Below are 12,629 nucleotides of genomic sequence, written 5' to 3' on the forward strand. Positions count from 1 at the left end.
TGCAGTGCTGAAGCTGCTTGGCCCGCCACGGAGAAAGCCTTGCCGGCGAGGTTTGCAGTGGCGCGGCAAGGCTTAGAGGGGAGAGACGCGTTGTTTCTCACTCTCCAGTTCGCTGCGGCTGAAGGACAGAGATGGGCAGCGTTGGCTTCTTCCACGGGGGGCAGTTTGACATACCCCAATTGGTCAGCGCCGTCCACAGAAGACAGGAGGGTTGTGCACCCGACTGGTGAGTGGCGCGTTCCACAACTTTGTTATCTCGTCGTGCACCTCGGGGAAAAAGGGGCTGGGTTTCCACGAGGTGTCCTTTCGGCCGCGATCCAACTGGAGGTACCACTCGTCCAGACGGCCTTGGCAGGAGGCGCCCATTCCAAACCGAGTTCATCAACTGCCTTGGACAGGACGCTGAGGAGCTCGACATCACTGTGATGGAGGTCCCCCGCGTCGCTGCCATGGGACACAGTGTAATCCAGCGGGCTATTAGACCACTCCTCTCTCGCAGACGCTGCCACCGACATGGCATCATCCTCCTCTTCAGCGCCCTCCATGGCACCGAAGGACACCACATCTTGAGCGTCGGGGGAGGGGCGGAGATCAGCGGTCATGAAGTTCACTGGAAGGGGACCTGCAGCAGGGGGTGAGGAGCGCGTGGTCACTGAGCCGGCGCGGACTCGTCACCTGACCCTGACAGATCCGCATCAGAAGCTCCTTGGCTCGAAAGAGGCTGCGGAGGAAGAGCATGGCAGAGTTAGCTGGGTGAGTTCATAGCCTTGGACGATGGCCACACGGAGCCTGAGAGTCCAGAGACTCATATCTCCGCAGTGGGGGCAGTCCGACCCCCCTAGCGCCGCCTCTGCGTGTGCGGGATTCAGGCAGATGACGCACGATTCGTGTCCATCAGAAGATTTGATTGGCTCCACGCAGGAGAGGCAATCGCGAGTCATCCTTGTCCGAAGCTCACCGGAACACAGTAGGGGAAGAGAAGGTGTGTCCGCTGCAGCGTGCACCGCAGATCACGGTTAGCAGTTCTTTCTTGATAGACTTCTTGCTTCTTGTAGAAGGTTGGCTGAAGGAAAATATTCTGAATGGATGACGTACCTTTCTGCCTTATATAGAGTCGGACTCCCACTCATATTTTGACAGACGCCATTGGCCAGTTTCACTGGAGTGATTCAATAAGGCTTCAGTAGTATTTGAGGAAAGGGTATTTCCCATAGCAATGTACAGTGACCGTATCGAAAGGGAACATACGACCTTAATTTATAACTTGTTATAAATGCGACATACCTTTATCTGCATGCAGGTTTGGTGTTGGCGAATATGAGCGAACATGTTGGATGTATTGCCTGCTTTTGCAGCCAGTTTGTGTCCACATTTCTTTGCAAATTGGATCCGTCCTCAAGGAAAACCCCGCATTTGTTTTTTTATATCCAAAGTATTCCCATACTGCAGATTTCAACTTTTTTTCGGCGGGGATGGAGATTAGATATAATCTCTGTCTGTCATTTTCTCTGCTGTACGTGCTGTAAGCAGCCAAGTGAATGCAAAGTGAAGCAGCCGAGTGGAAATAAGTTGCATATGCGCTGGTAAGATTTTTTTCCATTAATTAAAAAAAAAAAAACTTAGATATGCAAATGTTTACGGTATGATAACCATGCACGTTCAAACCATGATAAACCGTCATATCGTTACAACCCTACCCACAGCACATACTAATATTCAAAGACTTGTTTTACAACAATTATTCCTCATATGAGCGAGTGAGAGGTGTCCAATAGCAGTCGATAACATCCACAGGTTGATCTCAAAGTTTGGTATCCAACATGAATAAAACCTTGCCAACATGCTCTTTTTAAATTTTTTTTATTTGAGCTTCCTATTCTTCTCGTTACTCTGTATTTCGAATGCCTCCCCATCCACGCTCTAGAATTAACGGTGACAGAAGCAGTCATACAGTGGGGAGATATCTAACGAGAGCCAGCTGCATTTAATAGGTGGAATTTATTACATGACAGGGATCCAAGAGAGCGAATTATTCCCCACCATAATACAGGAGCGGCGTCATATAGCACTTCCTCCAGAGCCAGTCAGACAGAGCTCGCTGTGAGAGAAAATACAGGCTATTATCTGCTCCTGTAAGAAGATTCTGTGTTCCCTACCCAGACCCTGAGCTCTCCTGAGTATTTTAGAAAGAAAATGCCAATCCGGAATGCGGAACCTTTCTTGTAGTGCTATTGTCACTGTAAAATGGTGAAATTTTCTTTTAGCCAGTGAAAATGTATCGTAGCCTTAAAAAAAGGCATATTTTGGGTTAATTGCAGTAGGAAAACTTGTTTGTTCACTGACTTGTTATGCTTTTTATGTTTTTTATGCTTATTCATTTAGCGGATACATAAAAACTAGTTAATAGAATGTTTAACTGTGCAAAAAGTATGGGTGGATAAGATTTTTGTAATGAAATAAGTCTTGTCTTACCAAGGCTGAATTTATTTTATTTAAAAAATGCAGTAAAAAGTAATATTAAAATAACTAGGGCTATTTTCTATGGATGTTTGTTTCCGCCACAGGGGAAAAAAGTAAATTAATAAATTAAAAAAAAGGTAATTGAGACTTTTTATCTCACACTCTTTATCTCTTTTTCTTTTTTCCCCCCAGATTCTGGGGTATAAAAGCAGAATTGCAGAAAAAAGGTCCAAATTGCAAGATTCTAACTCATAACTCTGAGAAATAAGTCTGAATTGTTGGATATGAACTCATTTTGAGCAATTATGAGGAAAAAAGACAGAATTGTTAGATATACGGTCGCAATTACATTTTTATCAGAGGGAGAAAAGTCTTAATTGTAAAGTATAAACTTTGAGATAAAATGTGAGATGAAGACGTTGCAATGACCTTTTTTATTCAGGTGCAGATAAGGGCTATATATATATATATATATATATATATATATTAAAATGTATTCCTGTGTTTAAAGCTGAATTTTCAGCATTGTTGCTCCAGTCTTCAGTGTCACATGATCTTTCAGAGATCATTCTAATATTATAAGTTGATGCTCAAGAAACATTTCTTGTTATAATGTTGAAAACAGTTGTGCTCCTCATTATTTTGTGGAAACTGTGATGCATATATTTTTTCTGGAAAAAGAAAAATTGAAAAGAACAGCATTTATTAAAACAGAAATGTTTAGTAACAGCATAAATAATACTGTCACTTTTAATCAATTTAATGTGTCCTTTCTTACCCCCAACAAAACAAAACAAAAAACACAGACAGGGCTTATACAATTTAAAATGTTTCAGAATTATGGTTATACTTGCCAAACAAGGTTCATATTTTAACCATTTATTCACAGTGCTGTGTTCTTGCCTTCAAGGCTTCAATTGTAAGGAATGTTCTAGAACAGGGGTGGGGAACGTTGATCCTGGAGGGCCGGTGTCCCTGCAGAGTTTAGCTCCAACCACTGAAAAAAAAAAAAAAAACTACCTGTATCCTGAAGACCTTCATTAGCTTGTTCAGATGTGTTTGATTAGGGTTGGAGCTAAACTCTGCAGGGACACCGGCCCACTAGGATCAACGTTCCCCACTCCTGTTCTAGAAACTAGATGATTTTCCGGAACTGGTAAACTGCTCTTTCAAAAGAAAGACTCCTTTCTTAAGACTCCTTTTTTAAGTTTAACAGCGCTCGTGACAGTGCTTCTGCTTTGGTCTCAATGGGGGATTCGGACAAGCTCAGAGTCTATCTTACAGTCATCACACACACAAAAACAGAATGAGACAGCGAGGCTCAAGGGATCACAGATATGATGGACCCACTCTGCTTATTTGAATCTGCATGTGTAGCTTTGCCCCGGCTGCAGTTTTGTCTGCTTCTGTTTGTTTGGTTTGTTTAGTTGATGTATTTCCTGACTGCGGCTCTAAATAGCTGTGACCTAGTGACACACAGCTGGACAGGCACTGCTGGATTGGTATTTGACTTGACAGTTTCACTTTATTGTTATAAAAAGAAAACTGTAGTGTGCAGTGAACTTTTTCAGGGGGGGAAATTAACTTTTATAAAGAAACTTTTCTTAAATCGAAAACAAATATGTACTTTATTTGTCATTTAGTACATTTTGAAATCTGTTAAAATCTGTACGTGTGATTAGAAAATAATTTTGGGTCAAATTCACCATAGTTTGTATTAGTGAAAACAGATGCAGTACTTTTTATGGGTTGTTTCGGTGGAAAATAATTATTTCATTTATTTGTTTGCATATTTATTCGCTTGTTTGCTTATTTTATTTTAGCTATTTATTTATTTTGCTTATTTGTTTGCTTTTTGCTGTATATTTATTTTAGTTTGTTTGTTTCTTTATTCGTTTCCTCGTTGATGTGCTCATTTATTTGCTTTTTGCTATTTATTCATTTATTTGTTTGCTTATTTGCTTTTTTCTATGTATTTATTGTGTTTGTTTATGGGTGTTTGCTAATTTATTTGCTTTTTTCATTTACTTTTTTAAATTTATTCAATAAATCTTTATCTTTTTTTTTTTTTTTTTTTGCATAGTTATTTGTTTGCTTATTCATTTGCTTGTTTGCTTTTCTTTTTTGGTTTTGCTTTATTTGTGTTTTGATATTTATTTATTCAGTTGTTTATTCATTTCCTAGTTAACACTAATTTTTTTCTTTCTTTATTTACTTTTTGCTATTTATTCATTTATTTATGTTTGCTTGCTCATTTTTTCCTTATTTGATTTTTGCTATGTACTATTTTTGTTTGTTTGTTTAATTGATTGTTTGTGTCCTAATTTATTTGCTCAATTTACTTTTTTGCAATTTATTCATTTATTTTTATTTTTATTTATTTCTTTGCATAGTTTGCTTATTTGTTTGTTTTTTTTTTTTTTTTTGCTTTTAATTGGCTTATTTATTTGTTTGCTTATTTGTTTATTTATTTTAGTTACTAATCTCCCATAGTCCATTAATGGTGCAAAATCAACTGCAACAGCACTGCTCTTTATGTAAAATGATATAACTTATCATTCTTTTTAGCACAAACGTCCCTTTTTATTTAAATTAGGCTCATTAAAGATTGACCCTTATTCATTAAACTTGCCCTGCACAGTTGTTAACGCCCACAGTAAGCAGGAGGTAAACTCAATTTTATTTTAAGAGATGTTTGTATACATTCCTCTAGCGATCATGGCAGCAGTAATTCACCAGAGAGAATGATCAAATAATGTTGTAGTGCATTAAAACACAGCCATTGTGCTTGTGAATTGAGCACTACAACCAAATTTGTGCAAATAAACGGCACATTCTGCAGGCACAGTTCATTCCCCCCTCAGTGTTTATGTGTGTACACAGGATTCACAGCTATTAATGGCTATGCATTAAAAACCGATTATTCACCCTGTGTTAACAAGGCTTGTGATAGTGTGGATAACCCTCATCTCCCCTCTCTAATTCTGTAATGACTCGGGGATATTAACCCATCATTGAGCAGAGATGCTCTGGAGAGCAGGTCTTTGTGATGGAGGGGTTAGAAACCGAATGTGGGAGTCAAATAATTAAGTGTGCATGTGTAATGAACACAGATTAGATGGCGTGTGACTCTTAAATTGAATTTGTGCATCTTTAATCGAGTCCTTTTGAACAACTGCACCACACATGTTGTGTGTTTTTTTGATATGTCTTGGTTATTTCCATCGAAACTGTTGTTTCATCCCTTTATATGGCTTTAATTATTCCAGCAAGGCTACAGTTTCACTCTAATTGTTTTGAGAGTACTTTAAGGGATACTCTTTTATGTGGATATGGGTTCCCCCTTCCAAAAATGAAAAATAAATAAATAAATAAAATAAAATAAATACAAAATAAAATAAAATAAAATAAAATACAAGTAGTCCAGATGTATTTTGCACGTACAGTAAATGTCTGGATCTATGTTTCCTGTTTTGTATGGTGCTGCAGCTGCTCTTTTTTCCAAGGTGTTGCTAGGTGGTTTCAACAGTGACTATGTGATTGTCAAGGTGTTACCAGTTTGGGTTCTAGAGTGTTCTGCTGGTCACCAGGCCTTTCCTAGGTGGTTTTTAAGGGTATTTTGGGACGTTTATATAGTGTTGTAGGTGTTCTGGTGGTTGCCAAGCTGTTACTGTCATTTCTAGAGTGTCTGTGTATTTGGTAAGTGTTACTAGGTGGTTTCTAGAGTGTTTTAGTTGGTTATCACGTGTTTTGAATGGTTTCTATGGGTGTTTTAGATGTTCTGGTGAGTACCAAGTTGTCACTATGTCATTTCTAGAATGTCTCTCTGGTTGCCAAGGAGTTACTAGGTGGTTTCTATTTTGGGTGTTTAAGTGTTTTGGTGTTGTCTAGGTGATTGCCAAGGAGTTGGTCTGTTGGGCTGTTTCTAGCATTTTAATGTATTCTGAGGTTGTATGATGTTTTTAGGTGTTCTGGTTGTTGCCAAGGTGTTACTATGTGGTTTCTAGAGTTTCTAGGTGGTTACAATGTGTTGCTAGGTGGGTTGTTTCTACTGTATGGTCTTCTGGTGGTTGTCAGGCTGTTACTAGGTGGTTTCTAGTGTATTCAGGGCTTGTATGGTGGTTTATGTGTTCTAGTGATTGCCAAGGTGTTACTATGTGGTTTCGAGAGTTTCTAGGTGGTTACAATGTGTTACTATGTGGTTTCTATGGTGTTCTTGTGTTTGAAAGTGTGTATCTAGTTGGTTTCTATGGTGTTCTGGTGGCTGTCAGGCTGTTACTAGGTGGTTTCTAGATTATTCAAGAGTTATATGGTGGTTTAAGTGTTCTAGTGGTTACCAAGGTGATACTATGTGATTTCTAGAGTTTCTAGGTGGTTACAATGTGTATCTAGGTGGTTTCCATGGTGTCCAGGTGGCTGATACAGTGCTACTAGGTAGTTCTAGTAGGTTGCCATGCTACTACTAGGTGGTTTCTTGAATGTTCTGGGTGGTTCAGATGGTATTTTGGGTGTTCGGTTTATCAAGGTGTGGTTACAATGTGTTACTAGGTGGTTTCTAGGGTGTTCTGGTGGTTGCTGAGGTGTTACTATTTGGTTTCTAGAGTTTCTAGGTGGTCACAATGTGTTACTAGGTGGTTTCTATTCAGGGGTTTTGTGGTGGTTTAGGTATTCTACTGGTTGCCAAGGTGTTACTATGTGGTTTCTAGATTTTTAGGTGGTCACAATGGGTTATTATGTGGTTTCTAGTAGGGATGTGCCCAAATCCGAATACAGTGTGCGGAAAGGTAATGACATGTACTACAGCACCCCTAAAGAGAATACATTTCAATGCTTTCTCTCACAATTATATCGTTGGGCAATTATCCTGTATATAAATTACGGGCATCAGGGAGCCGTTATTAATATGTGTATCTAGGTGGTTTCTATGGTGTCTAGGTGGCTGCTACAGTGTTACTAGGTAGTTCTAGAAGGCTGCCAGATTATGCTAAGTAGTTTCTTGGATATTCTGGGTGGTTTGGATGGCATTTTGGGTGTTCTGCTGGTTTATCGAGGTGTTACTAGTAGGTCACCCATTACTGAGTGGTTTCTTGGGTGCTCTGATGGTTGTCAGGCCATTATATTCTGGTTGGTTTGTATGGTGTTTGGGTGTTTTAGTCGTTTTTAGTTTAGGTGTTACTAGGTAGTTTCTAGGGTAGGTGGTAGTTGCTAGGTGTGCAAAAGATCTTTCCCAGTTTCTGTGATATTTTGGCTGTAGATATGGGTCATTCTTCAGTAATGCCTGCTTTTTTAATCAAAGAATCCATGTAAGTGCTTTAAAAACACAAGCTTTCTGCTTTTAAAGACCCTTTAAAAATCTCCAGACCCAGAATATTCCTGTAATGACACGGGTCTTGACATGTATGCACTAAATCTGTGATCTCCCCACTGAACTCAGGTCTGCTGGAGGATAATAATATGTTTCTGGCCGTCATTCTGATGATAAACCGCTCTGAGGTCTTTGTGTTGTCCGTCACCGCCCATCAGAGAGGAAACAATTAGCTGCAACGTCGTAATTAAGGGTCTTGCAAATGGAAGGATGACTATTAGTGAAACATTTCCCATAATGCATCAACAGTGCTTTTAGTAGGAAGCCAACCGATAAGTGGTCAAGTGTATGCGCTTCTGGGAAGTAATTCAGACCTTTATTTCTAGAAACCGCCGTCACAGACAAACAACCATTAAAATGAAGCTTCTCGCTTTTAGAAAAGTTACAGGAAATCGTGTTTGCGAGATGATGGCACTGAAATGTTGATGCAAATCAATTTCCTGGCTAGATTGTGCAGCTGAAAACATGTTTCTGTTGCCGGTAATCAAGATAATGTGACATACAGCAGGAGCCAGGATATCTGATCTGAAAACCATCTCTGTGGACTTCTACATAATGGATGCTGATAGTTTAAGAGGCCTGTAGAGAAGAAATACATGACAGGTGAAATCATGATGATACGAATGGCTTCTAATGGCTTTCTAATGCATATTCAGGACGAAGTACTTCAGGGCTTTTTGTGCATCATTAATGATTCATAAATTATAATAGGTGCTGGCGCTGTAGGTCAAGAGAAATGTCAGTCTGGAAGATCATACTGAAATGCTGAAGACACTCCAACTAAAATCCTCTCATCTCAACTAATCAACTATAACAAAGGATTTTTTTTCTCTCTCTGGGAAAAACATTTGACTCCAGAGAGTTTGTTTAGACTGTGGAAATGTGATAGTTCAATGGCTTTGAATGATGTTGTAGTTCAGCTGTTTTGATTGGCTGAAGCGTTGACTGGTGTCCACCCCCAGATTTAGTCTATTGACAATAATGGGCATGAGAGATTGACTGCCCGGCATCTGTATGTGTGTGTTTGTTATTTATTTATTGTCTTTGGCTATTAGAGCCAAAGCTTTGGGTTCTAAATGGAACAGAACATTCTGTTTGGTCCTTGATGATGTCTTCGATTCAGTTCTGCATTTATACGTTTGGCAGTATGAACTCTTATGAATTTGGCTCAATACATGTTTATCTGACTGAGTCATACATTTTTTCACTCTTTCTATATTATATTTTGCTAATAAAAATGTTGTTTTTATTTACAGGTTTTTTATTGTTTCACTTACATTTAAAAAAAATTCAAAAACAAATAAAATACAAATATAATTGTTAATACTACTACTACTAATAATTTTGTAAATATATATATATATATATATATATATATATATGTATATATATATATACACTATTTGTAGCATGTTTAAAGTGTCAATTTCTTGGTATAATATTTGATAACAAAAATAATACAAATATGCAAAATATTTTATTTTTCATATTTTGTATTGTTTACTTATAGAGATTTGTAGAAAAGTGCTACAAAACTTATATTTTTTTGTAGCATGCTTTAGTTGTAAACTAATAAAATAATAACATTTTGTTTACAAAAAATAACACAAATAATATTTAATAAATAAACATATTTATAAACATTTATTCAATATTTAAATTTATGTTTAAAAAAATAATATTTTATATATATCGTTTACTGAACCATATGTGACTCAAGAGTCCTTTACAGTGAAAAATGCTTCTTGGTATGAAGAGTTTTTTTTTTTTTTTTTTGCTGGACCTAAAGTGGCAGCAAAGCACTATTAGAGAAACTTGAATTAGACAGTTTCTCTCTTCTCTGAGCTCTTAACCCTGGGACATCTCCAGAGGGACTGTCCCTGCACTTAGTGTCCTATATGTCTCCTCAGATAATAAAATCATCTGCTAAATGGACAGCAACTGAGCTTAGTTGAAGAAAGAAATATGTGTTTCTCTAATGCACCTACAAGTGATATTCACTTCATCTTTCTTTATCCAGTTTGTCTGTCCATTATCTCTCTTTAAATGTTTTATTTAATTTTTAAACGGATATTCCCCTGTTTTGCTGTGAAAACAGTCTTAGATGCTGACTATATTTTGTGTTTCAAAAAATAAAATAAAATGAATTGATGAAAAAATAAAGTCTTGGAATGACATGAGGGCTAATCAATTTTCATTATTTTTTTCTTTTTTCAAAATTTTAATTAATCTATTCCGTTTCTATAAATAAAATATCTTGTTTCTATTAAATGTTTCTTTTTGTTTCTAATGCTAATGCTAATTCTTATTCTATTTAAATTAAATGTCTTTCATGTTCACAAAAGACAACAATATCCACAAATTGTACTTCTGAATGAGCAATTTGAGGATATTGTTGTCTTTTGTGAACATGAAAGACTCCAGTATTTGTGCAGGATGAGAATCTGAACTCTGTCACACTGATAAGAATGACATACAGTACCTGTTACCTGTGTATTTATGAGGCTTGTGTGATCTGAATCTATTAGTGTGTCCCCCTGTGTGTGTGTGTGTGTGTGTGTGTGTGTGTTTGGGGACACCCACTGTGTTGTTTTGCCCTTAATTAAAAGGTAATAAATCGGCATCCATCAGCACACGAGACTCATGCTGGGAAGTTGATGAAAACTTCAGCACTAATTACATCACAAAATTTGTCCGAGAAAACAACTTCTATTCCAGATTAGCATTCGCTCGCACACACAGAGGACGTGCATTAAATCTCACCAGGTTTATGGATCATTTATTGGGCGGGCGGTGTGATCGGACTACTATGATGTTTGTTTTCGGCCTGTTTCCATCTTTTATTGATGTAAACGCTCTAATATGTGATTAATAATTCATCAAACCGTTTCTTTCTGAATGAAGTTCTTCAGGAACACGCAAACCTCTGGCTTTGAGCAGTAATGAACACAAGCTCTCATGGACTGATTGCACCGTTCCACTCAGCAACACGATTTATTCTGCTAATACACCGTGTTCTTTAGTTTTTTTTCATGCACATTTGCACATGCAAGCAAACACACACATACACTTCTCAGTAAAGACCATCATTACCGCTTCTCACACACCGCCGTGGTGGAACACATAGATATTCTTCTTTTATTTCCATGGAAGACACCCACCGCCCCCATCCCCCGTGTGTGTGTGTGAGCGCTCAGACGTGCCTGTTTCTAAGTTACCAGCTTCACTCTGCTGCCAGTTGAACGTAATTCTGAAACACCTTTAAGCTTCAAAACAACTCAACGAGTGATCTGAGGGAAGGACAACCCTCTACTGTGGTGCTACCATGGTACATTTGATGGAAAAAACAACAAAAAACAGTGTTTTTGAATATTTCTTAAATAACAAAAGAAAGAAAGGGGGAAAATATATATGAATATAAATGTAATTTAAAATATATGAATTTAAAAAAGATATTAATATATTAATATATTTTATTTTTATATTTATATTTTTTTATATGCATTTATTTTATTTGATACATTATATTACTATATATAATTTTTTGTTAATATATATAACATATGCATATTTTATTGTTATTGTTATTATTGTTATTGTTATAATTATCATATTCATATACCGTGGAATTTACTGTGTTCCTTAAAAAATCATGGTAATGTTAAAACATAATACCATGTCCAAGATGATATTGTATCCAAAAACATGGTATTACCACAGTAAAATGTCCAAAAGGTCACATTATCATCCAAAAGACCATGGTGATACTGTCATACTTTTTAGTAAGGAAGAAAACACTGACTAACATCTCTTTGTTTTCTGCATAAACACACTTATATGTTTCTGTTCTCTCATCAGATTAGAAAGTCGTAATCAAAAGTGAAGCGAAAGACACCTGGCCAGCGACAGACATCGTCAGAGAGGTGAGATCGAACACACAACCTCTCTCCTCTAACTTTATGAAAATGATCCACCTCGCATCAAACACAAATGAAATCTCTCTTCAATCTCAGCAGTGCTAAACAGAGCCACCCGTCTCGCACATGAGGGAAATACTAGTTGCTTTCCTTCTTTATCAAAAACAGCAGTCGACACTCACCTCCGTTTCCCTGGGTGGGGGATTCCCTCTCGGAAAGAAATCCCTTCTTTTCTCTCTCTCTCTCTCTGAATCTGTGTCAGTTTGTCTTGTGCTGCTCCTCAAACTCTTTTTCAGCGCTCTTGGTGGTCGTTAATGTGGAGTTCATCCTGATACAGCTGAGGTCCTGGATGTGTCCGTCAAATATCACAGAAGAGCCAAAGCTGAAGACCTCACCAGTGAATCCAGGAGCTCCAAATGGAGAGAGAAAGAGAGAGAGAGAGTACAATGTGAGAAAGGAGGGAGGGGAAGGTAAAGCTCTCAGTGAGAGACCAACTGAATGAGAGAGGGAGAGAGAGAGGGAGAGAGAGAGGGAGAGATTGTGCGGGGAGAACTGTGTGTCTGTTTTGAGGTTTTGTGCATCTGTGTGTAGGTTTGTTTGTTTGTTTGTGTTTGTGTAAAGAATTTGGACAGTCAAGTAACACTTAAAATGTCTGAATATCATTGCATTAGATACAGGTTGCATTATTTTTTAAAGACTGCTTTTCTAGCAAAACATTTTTCAGATGAATGTTTGATATGTTTGATAACATAAACAAAAGATCTATTGTTTAGAAATTAAAGGTATTTTTCAGTGAATCTCCAGGTCACATTTTGCTTCAAAAATGTGAAAAAAATATGTTTTGTAAATAAAACAAAGTCAGTTTTAGGATCATTACGTGCCCCCCC

General features: G+C 37.6%; 1 protein-coding gene across 2 annotated transcripts in view; it reads right to left on the minus strand.

Annotated features, from left to right (window-relative positions):
- shisal1b (shisa like 1b) overlaps positions 1-12,158 on the minus strand; it is a 55,692-nt gene extending 43,534 nt beyond the window's left edge. For both annotated transcript variants that reach the window (XM_058767918.1, XM_058767917.1), the window contains exon 1: positions 11,925-12,158. The gene's annotated coding sequence lies outside the window, so the exon portion shown is untranslated. The remainder of the gene's footprint in view (positions 1-11,924) is intronic.
- Positions 12,159-12,629: the final 471 nt, after the last annotated feature.

Source organism: Onychostoma macrolepis, chromosome 25, assembly GCF_012432095.1.
Source record: "Onychostoma macrolepis isolate SWU-2019 chromosome 25, ASM1243209v1, whole genome shotgun sequence".
In the NCBI taxonomy this organism is placed as follows: domain Eukaryota; kingdom Metazoa; phylum Chordata; class Actinopteri; order Cypriniformes; family Cyprinidae; genus Onychostoma; species Onychostoma macrolepis.